At 45.7% G+C, this 26,889-nt stretch overlaps 1 protein-coding gene across 1 annotated transcript in view; it reads right to left on the reverse strand.

Annotated features, from left to right (window-relative positions):
• Positions 1–21,433, reverse strand: part of ANKRD53 (ankyrin repeat domain 53) — an 83,186-nt gene extending 61,753 nt beyond the window's left edge. Inside the window, exon 1 of the mRNA XM_069235160.1 lies at positions 21,194–21,433. The gene's annotated coding sequence lies outside the window, so the exon portion shown is untranslated. The remainder of the gene's footprint in view (positions 1–21,193) is intronic.
• Between the last annotated feature and the right edge of the window lie 5,456 nt (positions 21,434–26,889).

Consider the following 26,889-nt stretch of genomic DNA (forward strand, 5'->3'; position numbering starts at 1 on the left):
TTTGTCATTTTTCATTCTGTGCTGGATTCCAAAGACCTGCAACTGCCCTTTAAGCCTGGTACTCAAGCAGCTCATGGGACTTCCCTCTGGGTGACTATGAGCAGAGAGGAGCTGTAAGGAAATGGCTCCCTGTTGCAGTTCCCCCCCCACTTTTTGCCTGATACTGATGCTGACTTGACTGAGAAGTGTGCTGGGACCCTGCTAACCAGGCCCCAGCACCAGTGTTCTTTCACCTAAAATGTACCATTGTTTCCACAATTGGCTCACCCCTGGCACACAGATAAGTCCCTTGTAAAAGGTACCAGTGGTACCAAGGGCCCTGTGACCAGGGAAGGTCCCTAAGGGCTGCAGCATATGTTGTGCCACCCTAAGGGACCCCTCACCTAACACATGCACACTGCCATTGCAGATTGTGTGTGTTGGTGGGGAGAAAAAGGCAAAGTTGACATGACATCCCCCTCAGGATGCCATACGCACAAAATGCTGCCTGTGGCATAGGTAAGTCACCCCTCTAGCAGGCCTTACAGCCCTAAGGCAGGGTGCACTATACCACAGGTGAGGGCATAGCTGCATGAGCAATATGTCCCTACAGTGTCTAAGTCTATTCTTAGACATTGTAAGTACAGTGTGGCCATATTAAGTATATGGTCTGGGAGTTTGTCATAAACGAACTCCACAGCTCTATAATGGCTACACTGAATACTGGGAAGTTTGGTATCAAACTTCTCAGAATAATAAACCCACACTGATGCCAGTGTTGGATTTATTAAAAAATGCACACAGAGGGCATCTTAGAGATGCTCCTTGTATTTTACCCTATTGTTCAGTGCAGGACTGACTGGTCTGTGCCAGCCTGCTGCTGAGAGACGAGTTTCTGACCACATGTGGCGAGGGCCTTTGTGCCCTCTGAGGCCAGAAACAAAGCCTGCTCTGGGTGGAGGTGCTTCACACCTCCCCCTGCAGGAATTGTAACACCTAGCAGTGAGCCTCAAAGGCTCAAGCTTCGTGTTACAATGCCCCAGGGCACTCCAGCTAGTGGAGATGCCCGCCCCCTGGACACAGCCCCCACTTTTGGCGGCAAGTCCAGGGGAGATCATGAGAAAAAAAAGGAGGAGTCACTGGCCAGTCAGGACAGCCCCTAAGGTGTCCTGAGCTGAGGTGACCCCTGCCTTTAGAAATCCTCCATCTTGATTTTGGAGGACTCCCCCAATAGGAATAGGGATGTGCCCCCTCCCCTCAGGGAGGAGGCACAAAGAAGGTGTAGCCACCCTCAAGGACAGTAGCCATTGACCGCAACTGCCTGTAAAAAGGGACCCGACGCCTGGAACCAACACTGCACCCGCAGCTCCCAGGACTTGAAGGAACCAAACTCCAGTGCAGGAGCGACCCCCAGGCGACCCTCTGCCTAGCCCAGGTGGTGGCTACCCCGAGTAGCCCCCCCTGTGCCTGCCTGCATCGTTGAAGAGACCCCCGGGTCTCCCCATTGCTTTCTACTCAAAACCCGACGCCTGTTTGCACTCTGCACCCGGCCACCCCTGCGCCGCTGAGGGTGTACTTTCTGTGCCTGCTTGTGTCCCCCCCGGTGCCCTGCAAAACCCCCCAGGTCTGCCCTACGAGGACGTGGGTACTTACCTGCTGGCAGACTGGAACCGGGGCACCCCTGTTTCCCTTGAAGCCTTTGTGTTTTGGCCACCTCTTTGACCTCTGCACCTGACCGGCCCTGAGCTGCTGGTGTGGTAACTTTGGGGTTGCCTTGAACCCCCCAACAGTGGGCTACCTTGGACCCAACTTTGAACCCTGTAAGTGCTTTACTTACCTGTGAACTTAACCTTTACTTACCTCCCCCACGAACTGTTGATTTTTGCAGTGTCCACTTTTAAAATAGCTTATTGCCATTTTTGACAAAACTGTATATGATATTGTGATTATTCAAAGTTCCTAGAGTATTTAAGTGAAATACCTTGCATTTAAAGTATTAAGGCCCATATTTATACTTTTTTAGCACCGCATTTGCGTCATTTGTATTTTGTGAGTTTGCGCCACTTTTGCGTCAAAATGCGGCGCAAATGCGGCGCTAAATAAGTATAAATACGGGCCTAGGTGTAAATCTTGAACCTGTGGTTCTTAAAATAAACTAAGAAAATATACTTTTCAATATAAAAACCTATTGGCCTGGAGTAAGTGTTTGAGTGTGTGTTCCTCATGTATTGCCTGTGTGTGTGTACAACAAATGCCTAACACTACCCTCTGATAAGCCTACTGCTCGACCACACTACCACAGAATAGAGCATTAGTATTATCTACTTTTGCCACTATCTTACCTCTAAGGGGAACCCTTGGACTCTGTGCATGCTACTTCTTACTTTGAAATAGCACATACAGAGCCAACTGCCTACAGGAGCCAAAGCAGTCCAAGGGATGTGGATGCTCAGCCATGAATCCAGCACAATGTTCAGGAACATGCTGGACAGCAGCAAGAGGAGAAGACTGGCACTTCTTCACCCTCTGAAGGTGCACCGTCTTTATTCATTTCTTGACACTGCACTCACAAATGTCATGCATTCTTATGATCAATTTCCACATCCGTCCAACATAGTTATTCATTACGCATGCCAAGAAACAACACAAATTCTCCTGTGTGAATAGGGGGTGGTGACTTGACAATACCTGGTAGGGAAAGTGATTACACTTCTAGAAAGAGTGCCCTAACATACATGCCTCTATGACAGAATTGGCATACAACTTGGCGTGAGGATATCAGAAGAGCCAGGAATTAATATTTGGGCCCAGATTTACCTACCTCTCACACAATGCAACTCACCACCCAAAGTGGCAGCGCTGTGTTGCGTGATGGGGGAGAGCAGGAAAGCACCATATCTACAGAGATATGGCACTTTCCTCCTCTCTCTGTAGTGGCCACACAGAATCAGGCTACCAAGCACCACGCACACACCTTTGGGCCTTGGTGCTAGGGTGCTTGCATGAGGCTAGCATAGGTTTTATACTGGAAGGGCAGTCTTCCACTACAAAATACTCTGCCTAGACAAACAGTAAAACTTTTCCCACTGTTATGTGTGCTGTACAGGTGCCTCACACATGCAAAGTCGAAAAAGAAAGAAGAAATAAAATAATTTATCTTTTTAACGCCTGCTTTCAAGTGTCATTATTTTTTGGCGTAATACCCACTCTACCATTGTTTATGGATACGGTTTTGCTTAAAAAACCATGGGTAGTTGCACGGGAACATCCATGTACCACCCATGGGATGCCTCCTTGACGCAAATTTGTGTTACTTTTTCCTATAAACCAACACAAATACCAATTTGCACCCCAAAAAGGACTTTGCCTCGAGTTTGCGATAAAAAAACGAAACCCAGCACAACACTTTTGTAAATCTGGGCCTTAGTCTGGAGCAGCTTTAGCTTCCAAATGCTTGTAAAATAGCAAAAAACTCTGTCCAGATACGTGTACCCTGGTACCTTGTTCTCGTATGTACACGCCTTGGTGTTTCTAATTCATGTTAAGATACTTTTATCCACCTCATGTGAAATTAAATGTGTCCTAAAATGTTATTTTACACTTGCACTGTAAAATCTTTAATGCAAAATGAATTAAACAAAAAGTAAGTGGCTATAGCTGCCAACGATAGAAAAGCAACAATTCCAATTACTGGACTGGCTTGTAGTGAGTACCTAGGGGTACTTGCACCTTGCACCAGGCCCAGTTATCCCTTATTAGTGTATAGGGTGTCTAGCAGCATAGGCTGATAGATAATGGTAGCTTAGCAGAGCAGCTTAGGCTGAACTAGGAGACGAGTGAAGCTCCTACAGTACCACTAGTGTCATATGCACAATATCATAAGAAAACACAATACACAGATATGCTAAAAATAAAGGTACTTTATTTTTATGACAATATGCCAAAAGTATCTCAGTGAGTACCCTCAGTATGAGGATAGCAAATATACACAAGATATATGTACACAATACCAAAATATGCAGTAATAGTATTAGAAAACAATGCAAACAATGTATAGTTACAATAGGATGCAATGGGGACACATAGGGATAGGGGCAACACAAACCATATACTCTAAAAGTGGAATGCGAACCACGAATGGACCCCAAACCTATGTGACCTTGTAGAGGGTCGCTGGGACTATTAGAAAATAGTAAGGGTTAGAAAAATAGCCCACCCCAAGACCCTGAAAAGTGAGTGCAAAGTTCACTAAAGTTCCCCAAAGGACATAGAAGTCGTGATAGGAGAATTCTGCAGGAAAGACACAAACCAGCAATGCAACAACGATGGATTTCCAGTCGAGGGTACCTGTGGAACAAGGGGACCAAGTCCAAAAGTCACAAGCAAGTCGGAGATGGGCAGATGCCTAGGAAATGCCAGCTGTGGGTGCAAAGAAGCTGCTACTGGACAGTAGAAGCTGAGGTTTCTGCAAGAACGACTAGGGCTAGAGACTTCCCCTTTGGAGGACCAATCCCTCACGCCGTGGAGAGTCGTGCAGAAGTGTTTTCCCGCCAAAAGACCGCCAACAAGCCTTGCTAGCTGCAAATTGTGCGGTTAGTATTTTTGGATGCTGCTGTGGCCCAGGAGGGACCAGGATATCGCCAATTGCATCTGGGGACAGAGGGGGCGTCGAGCAAGACAAGGAGCCCTCTCAGCAGCAGGCAGCACCCGCAGAAGTGCCAGAAACAGGCACTACAAGGATGCGTGAAACGGTGCTCACCCAAAGTCGCACAAAGGAGTCCCACGTCGCCGGAGAACAACTTAGGAGGTCGTGCAATGCAGGTTAGAGTGCCGTGGACCCAGGCTGGACTGTGCACAAAGGATTTCCGCCGGAAGTGCACGGAGGCCGGAGTAACTGCAAAAGTCGAGGTTCCCAGCAATGCAGTCTGGCGTGGGGAGGCAAGGACTTACCTCCACCAAACTTGGACTGAAGAGTCACTGGACTGTGGGAGTCACTTGGACAGAGTTGCTGGATTCAAGGGACCTCGCTCGTCATGCTGAGAGGAGACCCAGGGTACCGGTGATGCAGTTCTTTGGTGCCTGCGGTTGCAGGGGGACGATTCCGTCGACCCACTGGAGATTTCTTCGGAGCTTCTAGTGCAGAGAGGAGGCAGACTACCCCCACAGCATGCACCACCAGGAAAACAGTTGAGAAGGCGGCAGGATCAGCGTTACAGAGTTGCAGTAGTCATCTTCGCTACTTTGTTGCAGTTTTGCAGGCTTCCAGCGCGGTCAGCAGTCGATTTCTTGGCAGAAGGTGAAGAGAGAGATGCAGAGGAACTCGGATGAGCTCTTGCATTCGTTATCTAAGGAATCCCAAGAGACAGAGACCTTAAATAGCCAGAAAAGAGGGTTTGGCTACCTAGGAGAGAGGATAGGCTAGCAACACCTGAAGGAGCCTATCAGAAGGAGTCTCTGACGTCACCTGATGGCACTGGCCACTCAGAGCAGTCCAGTGTGCCAGCAGCACCTCTGTTTCCAAGATGGCAGAGGTCTGGAGCACACTGGAGGAGCTCTGGGCACCTCCCAGGGGAGGTACAGGTCAGGGGAGTGGTCACTCCCCTTCCCTTTGTCCAGTTTCGCGCCAGAGCAGGGCTAAGGGGTCCCTGAACCGGTGTAGACTGGCTTATGCAGACATGGGCACCATGTGTGCCCATGAAAGCATTTCCAGAGGCTGGGGGAGGTTACTCCTCCCCTGCCTTCACACCATTTTCCAAAGGGAGAGGGTGTAACACCCTCTCTCAGAGGAAGTCCTTTGTTCTGCCATCCTGGGCCAGGCCTGGCTGGACCCCAGGAGGGCAGAAGCCTGTCTGACGGGTTGGCAGCAGCAGCAGCTGCAGTGAAACCCCGGGAAAGGCAGTTTGGCAGTACCAGGGTCTGTGCTACAGACCACTGGGATCATGGGATTGTGCCAACTATGCCAGGATGGTATAGAGGGGGCAATTCCATGATCATAGACATGTTACATGGCCATATTCGGAGTTACCATTGTGAAGCTACATATAGGTAGTGACCTATATGTAGTGCACGCGTGTAATGGTGTCCCTGCACTCACAAAGTCCGGGGAATTGGCCCTGAACAATGTGGGGGCACCTTGGCTAGTGCCAGGGTGCCCTCACACTAAGTAACTTAGCACCCAACCTTTACCAGGTAAAGGTTAGACATATAGGTGACTTATAAGTTACTTAAGTGCAGTGTAAAATGGCTGTGAAATAACGTGGACGTTATTTCACTCAGGCTTCAGTGGCAGGCCTGTGTAAGAATTGTCAGAGCTCCCTATGGGTGGCAAAAGAAATGCTGCAGCCCATAGGGATCTCCTGGAACCCCAATACCCTGGGTACCTCAGTACCATATACTAGGGAATTATAAGGGTGTTCCAGTAAGCCAATGTAAATTGGTAAAATTGGTCACTAGCCTGTTAGTGACAATTTGTACAGAGAGAGCATAACCACTGAGGTTCTGGTTAGCAGAGCCTCAGTGAGACAGTTAGGCATCACACAGGGAACACATACCTATAGGTCACAAACTTATGAGCACTGGGGTCCTGACTAGCAGGGTCCCAGTGACACATAACAAACATACTGAAAACATAGGGTTTTCAATATGAGCACTGGGCCCTGGCTAGCAGGATCCCAGTGAGACAGTGAAAACACCCTGACATACACTCACAAACAGGCCAAAAGTGGGGGTAACAAGGCTAGAAAGAGGCTACTTTCTCACAAGGGAGCATCAATGTGAGTTTATGTAGAGAAGTGGACTGGGTTGTCCTCTGGGTAAGGAAAGGCGATGAGTAGTGATGTGTCTGTGTAAGCATGGATTGTGTGACCATACTGTGGAGTGCTGAATGTGGGTGCTGTGAGAAGGTGATAATGAGCAGAACTCTGGGGGAGAGGGGGAGAGAAGTGTGTGTGTGTGTGTGGTGGTCTGTCAATGTAATAGTACATCCATATGGTTGTTTGTCAGTGTGATGGTGTGTTAGTGTCACAGTGTTGAAGGCAGCGGAGGTTTCTTCTCGAGGGTGGGGGGCACGTGTGAGCCAAGCAGGACAAAATAAAATGGCAATGAAAAGAGTGTGCACTGCAGCAGCCCGAGACCAGAGACATGCTGGGCGTGCCCTCTGCTGCAGATTGGCAGGAGAGGGCAGAAGCAGGGCTGACTGGATGCTCCAAAGTGTGCATGTCACTTTGGCCGGCTGTTTTGCGCCAGCCAAAGTGATATGCGCACTTGGAAGTTCTCCACTGAGCTGTCTTAAGATTGATGGGTGGAGACCAAGCACAGGTCTCCAAGCCTGAAGGAGCGTCGGGCCAGCCTGCTCCATCCAATCCAGGCTCTTCTCTCAAGCTGGTTAACAGTATGAGAGCAGCATCTGGATTGGTTAGGGGAGCTCTTCCTCTATCGGACAGCAGAACAACACCGAGGAGGACGGAGAGCCTGTGGGTAAGTGTTGTTTTATTTTACTTTATTTCAAAAGTGTAACACGTGTAAGTGTGTAATGCAAGTATGTGTAGTGGTTGTGTTTATTTTGTAGTTAGTGTTTATTTGGGCTTTTGGAGGGAGGAGGTATTTTATTTAGGGATTTTTTAAGGAGGGGTGGTTTACTTTGGGATTTTGGAGGGAGAGGGTGTTTTTTTTTTTTGGGAAGTGGTGGGGCACTTCACTCGCCCCACAACTTTCAAAGGGTACCAGCCGCCCCTGGTCGATAGGCAGGCTTTGCAAGGCTGAAGGTGGGCCCTTAGTATTACCACACCCAATACAGGGTATACATTTAGGTCACCCTGGGTAAAAATGTCTGCTTTTACAGGAACTGGAAAAAGTAGAAACCTAGGTATCAAACTCAGATTCATACTCAGATTGTGGCTAATTTGGCACACATATATATATATATATATATATATATATATATATATATATATATCACTTCCACACTGGGCATTGATTAAGTATTTAACAGAGGCAAGGTGGGTGTAATCTCTCCACCAACATATGTTGTTAGAACTCATGACATCATGAGTTCTATTAGAAGCTTGAGTGAGAGCTGGAGGTCAGTTTGAGGTCAGTTTGACTGATGACTCTGGAGCTAGGGCTGTTTTTCCAGGACCAAATACTTCTTGACAAACACTTGAACTCTGGCAGCTCTGATACCAATACCGTCCCCCTTGGATCTTAGAAGTACACTGGATCTTCAAGTGGTGTGACCTATTCAATCAGCGAAGGCCATATTTTCGTAAGTGATTATATTTAAAAAGAATGAAACATAACATCAGAAACTGTCAGATACTGTAACTCAAAGGGGAAAACTAAGGTGTGGGAGAAGGTTGAACAATGGCCAGTAAGCAATACAGTGATCCAAGGATCAGAAGTTTGAATCCCACCAAGGTGGGGCACAGCTGTCCACCCTACTTTAGTCTGGTAAGTTGACCACTGCCAACTGGGTAATGACAACGTCTGCTATGTACAGCCCTTAGAAGCATTGTACATGTGGTGAGTGTCGCAATAGTATCTTTATGGAGTTGGATGAAGAGGGATGAAATGTCCAAGGCCCAGTGAGAACAAAACATGTGGTGGGTCGCTGGGCCTATGCGGGTACAATATTAAGCTTGTAAACTTCAGAAGATATATGTTTATATCTCTCACCTATATAAGGAGCCTGAACACATGGTATTTTCATTACCTCTTAATGTGTCTTGCTTCTCCTGGCACCTCTTAGTCCCTGCTTGCGGTGCGTGTTGTATCTGGCCTGCTTACCGCTCTCTTCTGATACATGTAGACTCATGGCCCACCTCCACCACCGCCACCAAGGAAAAGAGCTGTAGAACCAGCAGCAACATGGAAAAGCAGTCAGGCACATGTGATGCTGCAGTGAGCCAACATTCCCTTTCATTGATTGTGACATCAGAGCTGCAGGGAAGTCATGGGCTTGGTCATAATTGTTGCATAGGGTTGGCCCAGGGCGGCTACACTGCACTGTTTAAGTAACTTAGCAGGCTGGCTAAACTCTGAAACGAGGGACAAGGCCCTTGATGCCACTTTGGAACCAGGGCCTGTCATTACAGTATGGGACATGAAGGATGTAATTGGAAAGATCAACAATCACAGTCTGTCCGCACCTAGATGGCATCCTCCTGAAAGGGTATGTGCCACAGAAGTAAATACACCAAGGGCCATATTTACAAGAAGGTGGCACATCACTAGTGACGCGCCACTTTTCTTGCGGCCCCCCTTAGGTCCCCTAACGCCACCATGGTATCGCCGTATTTACAATACGGTGCACCATGGCGCATGTAAGGGGCAATAGCGTCATTTTTTAATCCTATTGTAACGCTATATGGGATTAGAGTAAAAAAATGAGGCTAATCCAGTATAGTGTTAAAAGGTCCATTGAAATCAATGGGAGCCTCATTTTAACGCCTGTTTAAAGCAGGTGTAAAAATGACGCTAGAAATGGGGCAATGGAATGTTGTACATTTCATTGCTCCACTTTTAGCGACCCTCTAACGAGGTAACACCCCCTTTACATACATCATGCATATATTATGCATGATGTGGCGCAAAGGGCTTACAAGGTAGCGGAAACCTTGTTTGCGCCACCTTTCAAATATGGCGCTACGGTAGTGGCCCCGTTAGCGTCACACTTACGGCAAAACATTTGTCGCAAATGTGGCTCTAGGGGGCCCAAGGGCCCTGTAAATCTGGCCCCAAGTTCTGTGAGTACAAATAGGCACATTTTGGAAGTGTTTGGTAATGGGGATAATCTCAACCAGTATAATGGGCAGTAAAAACAGAGGTTTTTGAGGGTAAACCCCTTGAAGTTCATTGAAATGATAAATTTGTAAGTCTTGTTAGCCAAGACCTTTTGATTTTACTAAAATTATTCCTATAGAATACTTACTTAAAGGTGCTTTCAGCCAGCTCTGCCAATCCATTGGTCTGTGGTTGAGTCATTCACATTTTGCTTCCACCCACTACAGCATGCAGCATGGGGCAATGGGTCAGCCTACTTAAGCCCCTGGTTAACGTCCACTTTCAGTGACTGCATTTTGCTCTCTCACAATGAGCAGATCCACACAGAACTTGAGTTCATCTGAGTGCCAGTGTTTTTGCTTTTACTTCATTAATTTAGGTCTGTCTCTGTATTTAGAGCCGGCTGTGATAGCAGGACGCGTTCTACCAGCTCTTCATGCGCAAAGCACGTTCCAGCTCTCAGTTTGTCTCCTGCAAATGCTGCTGTAATTTCCATTTGGAATGGCTTTTGTTTATCTGACTGCCACTTTTTCACACCATACCAGATTATGTTCATTTGAAAAGGTCCTTCATTGTGTTTGATTTGCAGCCGTTGTAAAACTTAGGCCCATATTTATACTTTTTTAGCGCCGCATTTGCGTCCGTTTTTTAATGCAAGAGTGGTGCAAACTTACAAAATACAATTGTATTTTGTAAGTTTGCGCCGCTTTTGCATCAAAAAATGATGCAAATGCGGCGCAAAAAAAGTATAAATATGGGCCTTACTTCCTTTCTTCTCTCTCTCTTCCTTGCCCTCCTTCCTTCCTTCCGTGCTCCCTTCCTCCCTTCTTTTCTTCTTCCCTTGTTTCTTTATTCCTTTCCTTCTTTCTTGCTTTCTTTCTCTTGTGCCGTCTTTCTCTCCTTCTGTTCATTTCTTTTTCTTTTTTCTTTCTTTCTTTCTTCTTTCTTCCCTTTCTTGTTTCTTTCTTTCTTTCTTTCTTTTCTTCTTTCCTGTCTTCTTTATTTCTTTCCTTCTGTTCATCTTTCTTTGTCTGTTTCTTTATTCTTTCTTTCGTTCCTTCCTTCCTTTCTTTTTTCTCACATTCTTTTTCCTTTCTTGCCTTCTTTTTGCATTTCTTCCCTTATTTCCTGCCTTCTTTCTTTCCTTCCTTTTCTTTCTTTTTTCTTTCATCCCTTCTTTCTTGTCTTCTTCCCCTTTTGCCTTCTTTCTTTCCTTTCTTCTCCCTTGCCTTCTTTCTTTCTTCCTTCTTACCTTATTTCTTTTTTGCCTTCTTTCTGTCATTCTTGGCTTCTTTTTCCACCTTTTTCTTTTTAATGTCTTTATTTCTTTTTTCATTTATGCCTTTTTTATTTCCTGCTTTCTTTTCTCTCTTTTTGTCTTTGTTGTTTTCATTCTTTCTTTCCTTCCACCCTTCTGTACTCCCTCCTTTCTTGCTTTCTTTCTCTTTCTTACCTTCTTTCTTTCATGCCTTCTTGCCTTCATGCCTTCTTTCTGTCTTTCCTGCCTTCTTTTTGAGGTCGAGCGCAAGCACTCTTGCCTGTTGTAATCTATCTGTGGGCTTTCAACCACTCCCGCTGCACGTCCATCACTTTCACTCATTCCTGGGCTTGCCGTTCAAAAATCCTTTGTTATCATTGGTAAATGCTTTACATTTGTCCCTCCTTGGGTTGGTTTGGTTATCGCCTTGCAGACTGCCCTGTTACGTGGATAATTGCACGATTGCTGATACGTTTGACTGCGAGCAAACTTCTTTTTCCTTTTGTGTCTCCCCTTCACGCTCATGGCGGCCATGGCGCTTTGAATCGGCTCGCTTATGTCAACTGTTTTACTTTTCATTTTCAATTTGAGTGGCGGGAAAAGTCCAGCTAGGAATTTACAACGCTAATAGCTCTAACTCAAGCAAACCTGCGACCCATTGCATTGCAAATGCTTGTTCTCTCTTGCCTTCTTTCTGTCTTTCCTTTCTTCTTTCTTTCGTGTTCCCTTCTTTTTTCCACTTTCCTTCTTTCTTTCATGCCTTCTTTATTTCTTTTATTTTTCTTTCTTTCTTTTGTTCTTTCTTTCTTTCTTTTCCTTTTTTCCTTCCTTCTTTTTCCTTCCTTATTTCTGTCTTCACTTCTTTCTTTCCCTTCTTATGTTTCCTTCCTTCTTTCTCTCTTTCTTGCAAGTGGCTAGCACCCAATGACATAACAAATTACTTTTTTAGGTCTGTGATAGCAAAGGCCTTTTGATTTCACTATTTTCCTTCTTTCTTTTCCTTCATTTTTTCTTGCCTTCTTTCTGCCTTTCCTGCCTCCTTCCTTTGTCTCCTGCCTTCTGTCTTTGTGTCTTGCCTTCTTTCTGTCATTCTTTCTGTCATTCTTTCTTTCTTTCTTTCTTTCTTTCTTTCTTTCTTTCTTTCTTTCTTTCTTTCTTTCTTTCTTTCTTTCTCAAAGGCAAGAGGCCTGCAGCCAATTGCATGATGCTTGACTGTTTAGGTCTGTGTCAGCCAAGAGTTTTTGATTTTACTAGCATTATGTGTATGACATAGTTATTTATAGGGGTTTTAAACCACACTTCACCCATTCGTCTGTGGGCATGTCATTTATTCACATTTTTCTTCCACCCACTCCAGCATGCATCAGGGGGGCGATGCCTCAGCCCACTTCAGCCATTGGCCGATTTTGCTATGAGCAACGACATGTTCCCTTTCACAGGGGCAGCATACCATAACTCATCCACACAAAAAGCAGTTCCATTCAGTACCAGAGAATACTATGGTAATGTGTGCTTTTTTGAGTCCAAAAAGCATTTTTGCCCTTTGTCAATATTTTCTTTAGATTGAAGAAAGATGAAGGCCTGACAGCCCCCTGAACAATACAGTTTTGCAAAAACATGAGAGAACAAAACAAGAATTGCCAAAAGGCTGGGGGCCAATGCCTGTCCCGGTGGCTTTGACAATGCTTGTTGTGGCTATGATGAAGGTGTGCCAGAAGGATGAAGATGATGAAGGAGACAATATCCACCAGATGGAAGAGAAATTAAATGTTTTGATAACTCCTTGGTTAGAAGATATATGTCTTTAGCCTTAGAAAGGGAAATCTCAACCAATATACTCTGTGATATAGTGACTTTTAACATGTCAGCATGCTATTTCAGGAGGTGGGAGTCATGGATGCTCTGTAGGGCAATGTATTGTTTCTGTATCCCCTATTAAAGAACTTTGGAATCTGCGTAGTGACAAGTACCTTCTACATGTAATGGCAGGAGACACCGGGTCATTTGGAACCGCAATGAGGGGTAAACATCCCTGTCTACATTTCGAGAGAGGCTTCCAATGAAACTCAAAATGCCTTTTTAATATATTGGGACCTTATTCAAAATGTAGGTCATAAGCAGAGCCACTGGAATTATGCGATTGTGTGGCTGCGGGTATTTTCCCACAATTATAGATTTGCCACATTTGCTACATAATCCATCATTTACCACATAATCTGCAGATTTTAACAAAAAAAAAGTTGTTCTAGCTCCAACAGTTCAAAGGTTACTAAAAATGGAGCGACACATGTTGCCGCATAATGGAAGGCCCTTTGCACGGCTGGACTGGTCACCTTTGTGTTGCTTAGTGTTATATTTCGGTGTTAAACTGACACTAATGAGGTGCAGTCAGTGCCTATGCAATGTTGCCAAGTTTAAAAATTACAAAACAATAAAGTAATACTATTAAAAAATGTGCTGCATTATGCCGCATAATTTGCCTTTTCTTGCTGCATATTTACTCAATGCTGCCACATAATTTATGTCTCTCTAACAGCATAATTCAAGTGGACCTAGTCATAAGTACTAGAAAAACATGTTAATAGTATATATTAACTGGTCAAGGTCCCCCCTCTCCACATCCCTCAACCGTGCTGTTTACATAACCCGCTTCGACTGATATACAGCAGCACCACACATCTCTTTGGTACTCCACCAGCCAGGTCAATCCACCTGCGCTAACTTAAGCCCTTCTCAATTTCCCTATAATAGCTGCAAAGCGTGTGGTGAAGCTAGTGGTGAAGGTCTTCACGAGGACAACCAATGAGACACTGTAGTGTGGTACTCAACTGAATTCCATTCCGCGCGTGGGCCTAGACATTCAGCATCTCCAGCGCAGGTCCGATCAGTGCTACACTAAGTTTAACCTCAACATTCAAACTATCAGGACATGATAGCTCTCACTCAGCAGTTTACACTCCATGGTGCACACAGGCGCCCACTAGACAAGACACTGCACTGCTCCAATCGGGTAGAGATGGCACCAACCTAGCTGCAGACTGAACAAAGACCTGCATTCATTTGCATCTCAAATTTGACAACTTAAGTCCTTGATAATTTCAGCTGCTTAGGAATATGGTGTTACCAGTGCTGGAAGTAATGTTAATGTGCCGTCTGAGAGGTGGGAGGATTGCAGATGAGTGGGACTTGGGATAAGATGGCAATGAGAGAGTGTAGTTTTATGGGGAAGGTTAAAGATTTAGGGGCATATTTATAAGCCCCTACCGCTACCTTGTGCCACATTTGCGGCATTTATTTGGACGCAAATGTGGCGTTTAGGTGGCATTTCCCTTGCACCATATTTACAAAGTGGTGCAATGCCTGCGCCACTTTGTAAACCATTGCGCCACATTATGTATGCGCTAGGCATAATGTATGCAAGGTGGGCGTTCCCCCGTTAGGGGGGCCGGAAAAATGGTGCAGTGGAAGTCTAACAGATTGCCTTGCAGCATTTTTTTCGGCACTTTTAACGCCTACTCAGAGCAAGCGTTAAAAGGGGACATACTATTATTCATAATGGGCCCCTGTGTACTCTGCAGGAGTAGCGCCAACATCTGCTCCTGCAGAGTACGTCAGTAGAGTCACAGAAAAATCACGCTGTTGCCCCCTACCTCAACTTCTTTCCATCCAGAACACCATATTACCAGCCTACGTTTAGTCACATACACAAATGAATGTAGTCTACAACTTCGCATCCTGGCTCACCTCACTTAAGCTAAGTGGACTAAATTCTAAGAATATATGAATATATGAGGTTGCTGCAGGAATGCCAAGGACTGTTGTCCCCTGTCCCATAGGGAATACTGGCACTTGCATTAATAAGCATATTGAAGAACTATCTTGCATTATTTACACTCTATCAAACATCCCTCTGGATTAAGAAAGTAGCCAGGAACTTTGCATGCAGTTTAATTAACAGTTACTGGGGCTATCCAGCTGTGCCCAGACTAGGAAATTTGTGTTTTTTTATCAAGGGGTTGAAATACGGTTTATATATTGAACCTTGTTAAGACAGAATGAAGTGGTGGATAACAGAAGGATGGAAGAGAGGATCTTTGCAAAGGGAACAAGAGGTGTCTTGGAACACGAGTGAAGCAACGAGAGACAGTAAGTAACCTGTGGGTGACATCAGTGAATTCAGAGGTTGACCAAGGAGCACCAGACAGGATGGTCCTCTAGACTAGACCAGTGTTACAGAGAGTCTGAAGCCAACCAGTGCTCTCAAGACGAGGCCTATGGAGGAGCAGCCATGGCAGATAGGGGCTCAAAGAAAGTTTTTTTTTGTTGACAAAATGATTTCTCTGTTTGTACTACTGAAAATCGACCCCCAGAATATCGTGGTTCAAGAATATTGAGGACAGAATATCGAGGGACAAAGTATTGGACGCTAAGTGCATATAGGGAAGAACAGAATTACTATTCCTAACTCCCATCTACGTACCTTGAAGATATGCGTACTGCATTGTAGAAAATCTAGACTTGCCTGTTGACATTTTGTTTTCTTTATTTAGTCCTTAATATTGCGTCCCACCAATATTTTGGGGTCGATATTCAGGGTGCACTCTGATTTCCAGATGATGAGGCAAATGGGGCATAACTTGGGGGATGGGACGAGATATTAATCAATGATCCTGGAAGGAACTGAACAGAGGACAAATTAGCAGAGTTTTGAAAAGGAAGGCAATGCAGAACATTTTCTACAGCAGATGCATCAAATGGCAAAAGTGTTTTTTCCATCTACTTTCATGCCTCTCACCCCATCCCCCAGTGCATATTTTGCAGTGGGGGCGTTCAAAGGGATTAGAATGATGGTGGACCAATATCAGTCAATCTCTCCACAGAGAAAACAGTGAATCAAATCAACAAATGTATTTGTTTGTGGGGTTTACAAGTCATCCACCAATCCCATGGGAGTTCTACGTAGCGATAAATACAGGAACAGGGGGCAAATGCTCAAAGCCAGGAGCAGACTTCCAAAGTTCCCAATGGTCACATCTTCAGTGTTTGCAATAACTCTTCAAGGAAGATGAACTGAATTCAAGAAGCTGAAGATGTCACTGGTGATTTCAAGATCAACATATTTGTAAGCCTTTTAGAAGAGTTACAGTCTGGGAGCCCAGAAGTGACTGTGATGTAAATTCCAATCGAGCTAATGCACCATGGGGACATGTCCCATTAACACGAAAAATGTGTGACCTTCGGAGTAGAAGATGAAGACCTGCTGAACTGTGACGATGTGCAACCGGGTGAACCATGAGACGTGCCTCAAGCCACCACCATGGCTGGTGCTATCCAACACTGCAAATACTCTTGGATCCCTTAGACCTGATGCGGACAGTGGCATGCATGGGGCACGCATGCGCAAACAGTGCACACCATGAAGCATTGCCACAGTGGGCCAGACCACCGAGGAGGCAGTGCATTAATGCAGACACTGAGGAGTTTTCTGGGGGTCCATTCCTTTCCCCACCATAAGGTGTGCCCTGAGGTGGGTGCATTCGGCAATTCTGCCACCAAAGAGGTGGCAGACGTTAAACATGATAACTGGAGCAGCCATGTACCTGCGTATGGATTTGTAATTCAAGCGAGAGAATTCATTCATTTTCATGAAACCATCCCACCATGCTTTTGAGAGAACATCTCCACTTGGTGATGCACACTTGCAGTGCATTCAGTGACACAGGGGACCCCCGCCCCCCCTCTGTAATATCAGAGTGACCCCTGCAGGACAAACAGCGCTCTGGTCATTTGGAAAGTGGCCCCCCTCTTGATGCTGCCCTTAGAGCCAGGATTGTCCACAAATGCCTGTCTTTGTTGACAGTTTGGCACCTGTTGGACAGCAGCAGGATCTTCAGGGTGCTATAACATCATCTCAGTGAGATGAATGCCCCTCCCCCAGAGATCTGTGTGTAACCTACATGTCACTCATCCCTTAACCATTCATGTTCTGTGAGCAATGGACGCCTGTTTACCTCTGCCTTGCTCTATCTGTTCTGCAGGAAATTGAAGATTACACCCACGACAGGGTCTGCCGGGTCTGGTGGCTTACTGGACTAATGCGTCCACTGTAGGGGCCTGTGTTTGACCTCATGATCACAGGTTCAAATCACAGCGGGTCCGCTCAGCTTTTCATCCAAGTTCTGAGGTCGATAAAATGAGTTCCAATGAATTGGGTAACAATAAACATCTGTTATTCAGCGCCAAGATGCCTACAGGTGAATGTGCTCTTTACAAATACACGTTATGTTATTACCTTCGGTGAGAGAGGGATGCTCACTTTGCTAGTGCCATGCTGTCCCTAATTTTACCAATTTGTATCTGTGTTTAATGGGGAAAGCTTGCAATGGGCTTCCCATAGCTGCACCTCTCCTCTGAAGGGGGGAAGCTTGCCCTCTTTCTGTCCAGGCTGTAGCTGGTCTGTGAAGAGTTGTGTTTTCATAGCTGTTGTCCCACCTTATGAAAAGCACCAAGAATATGCTGAATACCATTGCCTAACATGCTCTGTTCAGTCAGAAGCTATTATTGGTCCCAGGGAAAAACTCATTGTGGGGCCCTGACCCAGAGACCACCATTTCAATCACAGCTTCCCAGCTTGGCCAATCTGTGTGACCCTGGGCATGTACTTTCCTTCCCTCTGTCTCATCTTTAATGATCAATTTTCTAAGAGCATCTTGAAACAGTTGAGTTCAAGAGCTGCATGGTTCGAAATCCTCTGTTGTGTTGGTTTAATAGACCATAGTGTTACTCTAATCTATAGCAGCAATAAAGGTATTTTATATGAGGCACAAGACAGAACACTTGTCTCTTTGGTCACTAATAACATTGTCATCAGCGCAGAAAGGGAAAGAAAATGACATCCACACAGAATCTGAATTACAGAATGTCTGATTAAGAAACCTGGCTTCAATCCCAGCTTCCCAGCTTGACAAAACTGTGTGACCTTGGGCAATTACTTTTCTTCAATGTGCCTGTTTTTCCATGATCATCAGATTTGGGAGCACCTTAAAATAGCTCAGGGTGCACACTGTACAGCAACCTCTCTAGTGTATGGATTAATCAACCATAATGTTGCTCCTTCTATATAAATAAAGCCTTATTTAGACAATCCAAAATACACTTGTTAATGTAAAAGTTTGTACCTGGGCTATATATAAAGTAGAAGTCAGTGATAGGAGGCCCATTCTAAACTAATAGCTGTTTTCTGCCTCCACTGCGCTGCCTTTCCAGCCAGGATAAAACAAGATGGGGCACAGAGAGGTATGGGACCCGGCCATCACTGCCTCACTGCCACTGCCCAATTGGTTTTGGTGTCAAGGCAAGAGATGCTTTGGTGTTGGGTGGATACTTCACAGTCTCAAGGCCTGTGCACTCCCGCTACCCAGTCACTTGTGAGTGTGGCTTGGCCTGTTTCATAGGGCAGACTATGATTACACGGACTCAGCCATGTGAACCATGCGACACATGTTGACAGCCTCGCCAACAGCACATCGTAAGGATTGGGGCCTGAGGAAATTCGCTCCATCGCACCCCACCTTTAGAGGTTAGTTAACAAGAGTTATGAAGGAGACTATTTCACAATATTTGATGTGAGATACCTATGTTCTTGGGTAAGATGCCTGAGCCCATAGGGCCAATATTTGAGCAACCAAACATACTGATGGAAAAGAGAAGCAGGGTCCATTGCTCGCCGCTCCTGTTTTTAATGTTGTGGTATGGAGACACCACTAAAAACATTTGTATCTCACTTGCATACAATTTTTATATAGGTCTGAGTGTTGAACAAAGGTAGAACACAAATTTTGACTTAAGTGACGTAACCTCATCCGAACTAGGGAAGCCATAACTAGGAGATTGTACAACCAATGAAGAACAGCATTCAAAGATGCTTGCAGTGCTAGGAACCCATTGACGAAGCATACGACACCGGGTAGTTGAGCGTACAGCATCCTATAGGAGTCCATAATGTACAGTAATTGCAAAAGAGGTTTGGCTGTTTCTTCAAGTAGTGTTGTACTTCTTGGATGTTTATTTATGTTTCTGAAAACCATAGAACTGTCCTTTAACGTCTCTTGCTTTCTCTTTAGTGTGTTAGCTGCCTGTGTGTGCTACCTGTCCTGTGTGTGAGAGAATTGTGTGATGTTCCTTCTGCTACTGCTTCCAGTGCTTAATTTGAGCCGGTGGTTTCCGGTGCAATGCATCAGCACTTATTTTTCTGCATCAGACATTTACTGCGAGCACAAGACACATGGGAAAGACGGGGGAAGAGAAAAACGAAAAAGCGTCACAAAGGGAGAAAGTAGAAAGCTGCAAGATTGAGCTGAAGGGCAGGGAGTGGCTGTAAATGGATTAAAGAGGCCTGAGATGGCTTCAGGATTACGCTAGCTCAGTAGTCCGTGCTCGCACATTTAAATGCACTGGCCGAGTGTTTAAGAGGAGGGCTTTGGGCACCGGACGTTTTTATTTGCAAATTAAGCACCGCTGCCACCTGCCCTTAGCTTATTTTTTGTGGTACGGAAAGTTGTGTTGTGAATGTTGTACCTTTCTTGTGTTGTGAAACTCGCCATTAAATTTTCTACTGCATATATTAAATAACAATGAACATTGCTAATCCTAGTTTTAATGTATGATTTGAGTAAAAGGGGGAACACAAAATTTGCGAGCACTGTTTACTTTTGTTTTTACATGTGAAACATTCAGGGCCTTATTTATACTTTTTGGTGCAAAACTGAGTTAGTGCAGTTTTGCAGCAAAAAGTATAAATAAGGGGCAATATTTTGTAAGTTTGCGCCACTTTTGCATAAAAAAATGACGTTAATGTGGCGCAAAATCAGGGCCTTGGTGCTAGACGGGTCTAGCACCAAAGTATAAATATGGAGTTAGATTTGCACCGAATTAGAGTAAAAAAAATTACACAAATTTGGTGCAAACAGGGTATAAATCTGCTGCAGAGTATAAATATGCCCCTAAATATGGCATTAAGGCCATAGAGTCATTTTTTGCACGGGCATCTCATTAAGGCAAGGTAGGTCTCCACTTTCAAAAAATGACTTTAACTCCATAAATTTGGTGCTAGAGGGGTCTAGCACCAAAGTATAAATATGGAGTTAGTTTTGCACCGAATTAGAGTAAAAACAAATGACACTAATTCGGTGCAAACAGAGTATAAATATGCCCCTGAGTTTTTGAAATAGCGTGTGTGAATTCATGAAATTTTTAAACATAGCGGACAAGTCGCTCCACGCCGTGTATAGCACTTTCAGTCGATTCTGGTGTTTTATCCAACAGCCAGCGATGATGGATGGTGTCATGTCATAGTGTCACTTGACAGACTATTAAAAAATGAAAAATAAAACTTAGCTCCTGCCTTTTTTCTCATAGGTAATCACAGGTTGAAAAGCCCAGAGTGTGAGAGAGCAGAGACAGCCTTTCACATGCAAATAGAGCATCTCCTGCTGATAGACAAACACTTTCCCTCCCTGGGAAATAGGCAAAAGACATTGTTTACCTGAAGAAAGGGAGAAGCAGCCGTTAGAAGTAACTTCAGACACCCAGAAAGGAAAAATAGTGCCCCTGTTCTCGGCCCATCTCCAGGGTTATTTAGGTGGCAGGGCGGCCTTCGCCTGCCGGTGCCCGGTGCGACTGTGTCTTTTTATGCTACCCCTCCCCCCCAAAATTCCTTACCAACCACTCTCCAACAGTGGCCCTCATCTTCCCATAGTCCCTCTCCGACATACATTTCATTTTCATAGCGCTACTCATAGCACGGTACATGTCCTTGGCAACAGGCACATTAACCCGCACCTCTACTTTATGACACCGATCTCTCACCAGTAGGAACATTAATCACCAAAGTTATCTTGACATTTTTATTCTAGCTTGAAAACTGCTGGGGGTACAAGGAAGTTCATGAAGTTCACCCAGCGCCCGCCAAAGTCAGCGCCCGGTGCAGGTGCACCGGGCGCACAGCCCCAAGGCTGCCTTGTTAGGTGGTGCCCTGAAAATAGCATTTAAGATCCCCTGTGTTGAAGAAGTCCAGCACATGCTGCAGTGCACCAGTTACTCCAAAACCGTGGCAGACACCGGGCTTACTTTATTTGACCCGGCCCTACGGCGTTTGTGCTAAAGAGTTTCTCTTACCTGTGTGAGGTCACGGGAGCCGGAGGTCACAGGCGCCCGGGACGTTGATTCTACTGATATATTCTCACTTCCGCACTGCTTCTCAAACAGTCAAGCAATTTAGTACTCTGATCAGGATAAAATATATATTTTTTAAACTGCATCCCTTGGGTCAGGTAAATGCAACATTGCTTCAAGTTTTAAAGCGAAACAGAAAACAGACGGGAAGAGGTGCGTCCACACTGAGAGCAGTTGTTGACTGAACAGAAACGAGTGAACTCAGTTGCTAAGTGAGGCAGTCATTGAATAGATGCACCAACAAAGCAGGGGCAGGCGAGTGACCAGGCAGGCAAAAAAGAGGCTCTGCCAGCGTGCGAGAGGTGGCCTTGTTAACCAGTTGTGGTGATGTGTGTGCCCAGGGCCGGCTTTTGCGCTGGTGGCACCCTGTGTGACAGTCTTTTTTGGCGCCCCCCCACCCCGATCCAATGACCAACTCCGATTGGCTCACTCCCTCCCCCAGACAAAAGTGCCCCCCATCTCTCCATAGCCCTCCCTTTCACATACATTCATTTCCATTAAAGCGCTTGTAAAGGCTGGCTTTACTAATCCACTCAGCTATCCACATAAAATACAGATCTGTTCCTTGCAGCAGGCATATTAACCCTCTACGCTACTTTATGGTGAGTCAAAGCTGTCCTAGACAAAACTCCGATCTCTCTCCCTAGCAGGAACATTAATCATAAGAGGTATCTAGGCCTTTTAATTGTTTCCGGAAGGCTGGACACACTAGGAACTTTTCAGCAGGTGCTTTTAAACCACAAGCTTCTAAGTTATTGCTAAAGACAGCGCCCCTCTGAGGTCAGCACCCTAAAGCTGGCCCTGTGTGTGCCCTGTACCAGCCAGGGCCCTAAGGCAGACCCCTGCGTTCCCTGTGTTGCAGTTTCCATCCCCCCCACTCCAGGGGCTCCAATCCTTCAAGCGGGCCCCATTCAGCCCAAGGCCAACGAATATTTGTGAGATATGGGAGACTCCGGGGCCCCCATCTCATTCTGCAGGGAGCCCCATCATTTTGCATTACGCAACTGTTACTAACTGCCTTTGAAGAATCTCATTACAACATTTATAGGGGCTCATTTACAAGTCCCTTGCCCGCAGTAGCATAATCTTTTTTTACGCTACAGCTGCGAAGAACAGTCCCCCACCCCGCTGCATATTTACAAACTGGCGCCATGGGACCATAGCGCCAGTTTGTAAACCCTTGTGCTACATTATACCTGCGCCAGAGATAATGTATGCAAGGGAGTTGTCCCCCGCTAGGAGGCCCGCAGGAATGGCGCAGTGAAATCTACAAGATTTCACTGCATCATTCTAGCGCCATTTTTTACGCCTGCTCGAGGGCAGGCATTAAAGTGACATTATACTGTTTTCAGCGGGCCTCTCCAAGCTTTGCTAGACTGGCGTCAACATTTGTGAGACTAGTGCAGCAAAGTGCCACAACTGTGCTAACAAGCACCATGGTAGTTGTATTTGTAGCATTTCTTAAGCGCATAAAAACCTGCAGACATCGAAGCACTGGAAAGCAGGAGAGAACAGAAAGAGGATCCGCTCATACGCTAGAGTGTAAAGGGCCAGGTTTACCGCTGCTTGCGGAATTGTAAACAGGAATTCAGACTCCTAATATGGACTGGGAGGGAGTTCCAAAGCCGGACCGCAGCAACTGAAAGCCCGGTTACCCCATCTTGCTTTTTTACAACGTGGTACCAACGCCTTGAAGAGGCACCATGGTGTGCTGTATTATAAATACAGCACTACCATAGTGTCGTTAGGGGGGCCGCAGGGCGGTGCAAGCAGACTGGCACAGTGTGATCGATGAACCAGTTTGTTGTAAATGAGACCCATAGTCTTTTCTATTATAGCCTTAGAACCCGCCGTAGCGGGCTCTACGGCTATTAAAGGCCCGCTCCTGCGTTAAATGCCCGAGCCGAAGGCGAGGGCATTTAACAAGGGAAAGGGCCTTTAATAGCCGGTAGAGCCCGCTACAGCGGGTTCTAAGGCTATTAGAACATTCTGCCACTCAGGGCAGAATGTTCTATTAAATAAAAGAAATTCCTCACGGAGGCCGAGGGGATTAAAATCCCCTCGGGCTCCATGAGGCTTTGTTCACAGCTGTTGCTGTGAACAAAGCGAACAATGGAATGTTGGCGCTGCGGGCTTTTACCGGCCAGTAAAAGCCCGCAGCGCTCCATTGTTTTCAATGGAGCTGCCAATGTTCTAATGTTCTAATATCGTTTTAATCAGACAAGTATGCAGTAATTATTATATCAAACCATCAGTCTAGATCTCCAGTCAACCATAGAGTTGGGCATTATCCCCCCTTTTTTCAGCTCATGGTAAGGGGATGCAAAACTGCAACCTCCTCTCCCAGTTTGAAAAAAAGGGATAAATGCCTGTGAAAACCACTGCCGAACAAGAATCCCTCATTCTGCGCATTGAGAAATGTATGGAACCCTGAACGTCTGCCAGTGGCATATCGAAACTTGAGGGGGGCCCACCTGCACAGTACCTGAAGGGGCCCCTCTCCGGACACACTCAGGAGCTCACGAGCCACCACACTGTGTTGAAGGGGCCCCCTGGAGCTCTGGGCCCCCCTTGTACCATGGGGGCTGCAAGGGCCTTTGTTACCCCACTGACTCCAGTGCCACCAAGCGCAGTCAGGGGTCACGCAAAATGGCTGACCCGTTATAGAGCTCTTCAAAGCATCTTTCCCAGCAGGTGTGCGTTTGTGTGAAACCTGCCTATCAGGGGCCATATTATAGAAGTGCCCTGGGGGCGCAATGGACGTTTGTGCCCGCTTTGCTTGCCCCTGGGTTACTTTCGTATTACAGAAGGGGCTGCAGACGGCACTTGTGCGGTCCCTGCTGTAATATCGATAGCACTGGTGCACTGTCAGTGAGCCCCCTGATGACAGCCCTCTGGAAGGAGGAAAGGGGGTCTTCTGAACCCCCCCCGACATACCCTTGCAAACAGGTGCAGTCACTCACTGCACCCGCCCTGCAAGGAGATCTTTAATCCCTCTTAAAAGTGCAGGCGAGTTGCCACCTGCGTAGTGAAACACGGAGTGGCTTTAAAGCAGCCGATCCGTTTTTCACTTGAATGCGCCGTCCCCCAGGCAGCTCGAGTTTGCCGCTATCCTGAGTGCCGCGCATTCAATGTTATAGGGCGCACTTTCTCTGTTTGCGTATGGCACACCTCTTTTAAAGTGCCCCATGGCGCAAACAGAGAAAGTGCGCCACGTGGGCCCCAGGAAGACTCTGCAAGCACGCGTGACACACAGACATCCCTGCTAGAGAAGTTACTTTGAGGTTCACTATTAGAGGTCCCAGCAATGTATCCCCATTAATGCTAACTGCAGGCCTGTGACAGTACTTCTAAAAGGAACTGACCAAAGAGCAGCAGACCATCCCCAGTTTTTGCTCCACAGGGTGAAACAAAGGGGACAAAGTTACTACTTTTTTTTACCATTTGGGAATTTCAGCCACCTCTAGTCAATCATTGTTCAGATTTCAGTTTCAGCCATATACTTTAAGAAACTGCAAACATGCTCACCAGAATCCCCCGGTGCACTGATAGAATATCGAAATCAGCAATGTCGCATGGACATAATATTGTGTCAGAAATATTGAGGGAAATAATATTGAGAAAGTAAGTGCAACTAGTTAAGTATAGAAATACTATTCTTAACTCCATATCTACATACCTTGAAAATGTATGTATCATCAAGGTACATATATGTGGAGTTATAGATAGTAAAGCTTTGCTTACCTATAGAAACTTACCTTCATAAAATGTTTGTCCTCGATATTCTTGACACAATATTTTTTCCCACAATATTTCTGTTTCTGATTATCTATCTACATATCAACTCATCAATTGCACTTTCACATTTACATGATGCATTAGAGGTCTAGGACACAAGAATTAATCATAAGATGTATGCCGTTAGCAGTTACAAGAATATATAACATTGAAAGGTAAGATGTAATGGTTTCAAGGGGTCTTTGGTCCCCTTTGCTTAACGCTTGTAATAAATATGTACTCACTATGCCGGGAAAGCATGTAAACCTAAGAGAGCCTGATTCACAAAGCACTTGATGCACTCAGGTTTCAAGTGGGTGTCTAAATTATTTATTTTGGGTAAAAAAAGAAATTATGGTTATACCTGGCCTCCTTAGGGTGGTTTACCCAAAACCTTTTGCCTTTACCTCCTGTTTTGTTGCTGTGTTTTTTTGTTGACCTTAGGACTCTGAGCACTTTACCAATGCTAACCAGTGCTAAAGTGCATGTGCTTCTAACCTAAAACATGGTAACACTGGCGTATCCAAAATTGGCCTATTTAATTTATATGTATGTCCCTTGTAAAGTCAAATACCATATACCCAGGGCCTATAAATGAAATGCTACTAATGGGCCTGCAGCATTGATTGTGCCACACCCTTGGGTAGCTCTGTAAACATGTCTCAGGCCTGCCATTGCAGAGCATGTATGTGCAGTCTAACTGCCACCCTGACTTGGCATTTAAAACCTCTTGCCAAGCCCAGAACACCCCTTTTCTTACATATAAGCCACCCCTAAAGTAGGCCCTAGGTAGCCCATATGGTGGGGTGCCATGCAAGCAAAAGACAGGGCATATACTTTTAAGAGTTAATGTCCAGGTAATGAAAAACTCCCAAAAGTTGTTTTTCAATACTGTTGCCTGCAAGGCTAGCATTGGGAATTCCTTATAAAACCTTTAAGCTGTAATTCCTTATCTGAGAGGAGTAGCTGCATCATGTTTAGTAACCATTGGAATGGTTATATTAAACCTCTTTACGAATAAAGTCGGGTTTAATAGTACTATTTTAGAAATGCCACTTTTAGAAAGTAGGTATTTCTCTCCTCACACTGTCCTGTGTGTCTACAGCCTATCTACAATGCATGTCATGTCTGGCTTGGGCTAGGTGACAGCTACACTTGTGCATTCCCTTCAGACACACACAACACAGGATGCTCAGCTGCATCTGCATTCATGTGCATACTGAAGGGTCTTCCCGGGGAGGAGGTTGGGAAGAGCTCACACTTACATCTCAAAGGGTAGTGTCTACAGTCCACACGAAGGATCTGATTACCTCCACTGATAGTCTGGAGCCGAGGCTGACCTGAAAGGGGGACCTGTGCACTTCACAAGAACTCTTTGTAGTCATCCCCCACATCAGAGGCACTTTCTAGTATAAGTTCTGGGTTCCTGACCCCCTGAAGACAGTACACTTCTGGACTCAAGGAAACTCTGCTGGAGTAGAGACTGTGGCGCTGAAGGATCTTTGGACACTTTGCTGTGTCTGACAGTTCCAAGGAAGTGCTGTCCTGCCTTGCTGAGCTGCCCTGCTGCCTGCTGATCTCTGCCCTGCACCTCAAAACTCAATCATCAAACCCGGAGTGACTCCAATCGCTTGCCAACTTGCCAGGTCTCCAGGACATAAAAGACCTCCAGTGCGACTTCATCACAGCTCACCGCTCATCTAACCAAGATTTCAGTGCGGCTTCATCGCAGCTCGCCACTCATGGAATCAAAATTTCAGTGCGGCTTCATCGCAGCTCGCCACTCATGGAATCAAGATTTTAGCGCAGTTTCATCGCAGCTTGCCCCTCATCTAACCAAGATTTTGGTGTGGCTTCATTGC

This window comes from Pleurodeles waltl, chromosome 1_2 (assembly GCF_031143425.1).
Source record: "Pleurodeles waltl isolate 20211129_DDA chromosome 1_2, aPleWal1.hap1.20221129, whole genome shotgun sequence".
Classification (NCBI taxonomy): Eukaryota; Metazoa; Chordata; class Amphibia; order Caudata; family Salamandridae; genus Pleurodeles; species Pleurodeles waltl.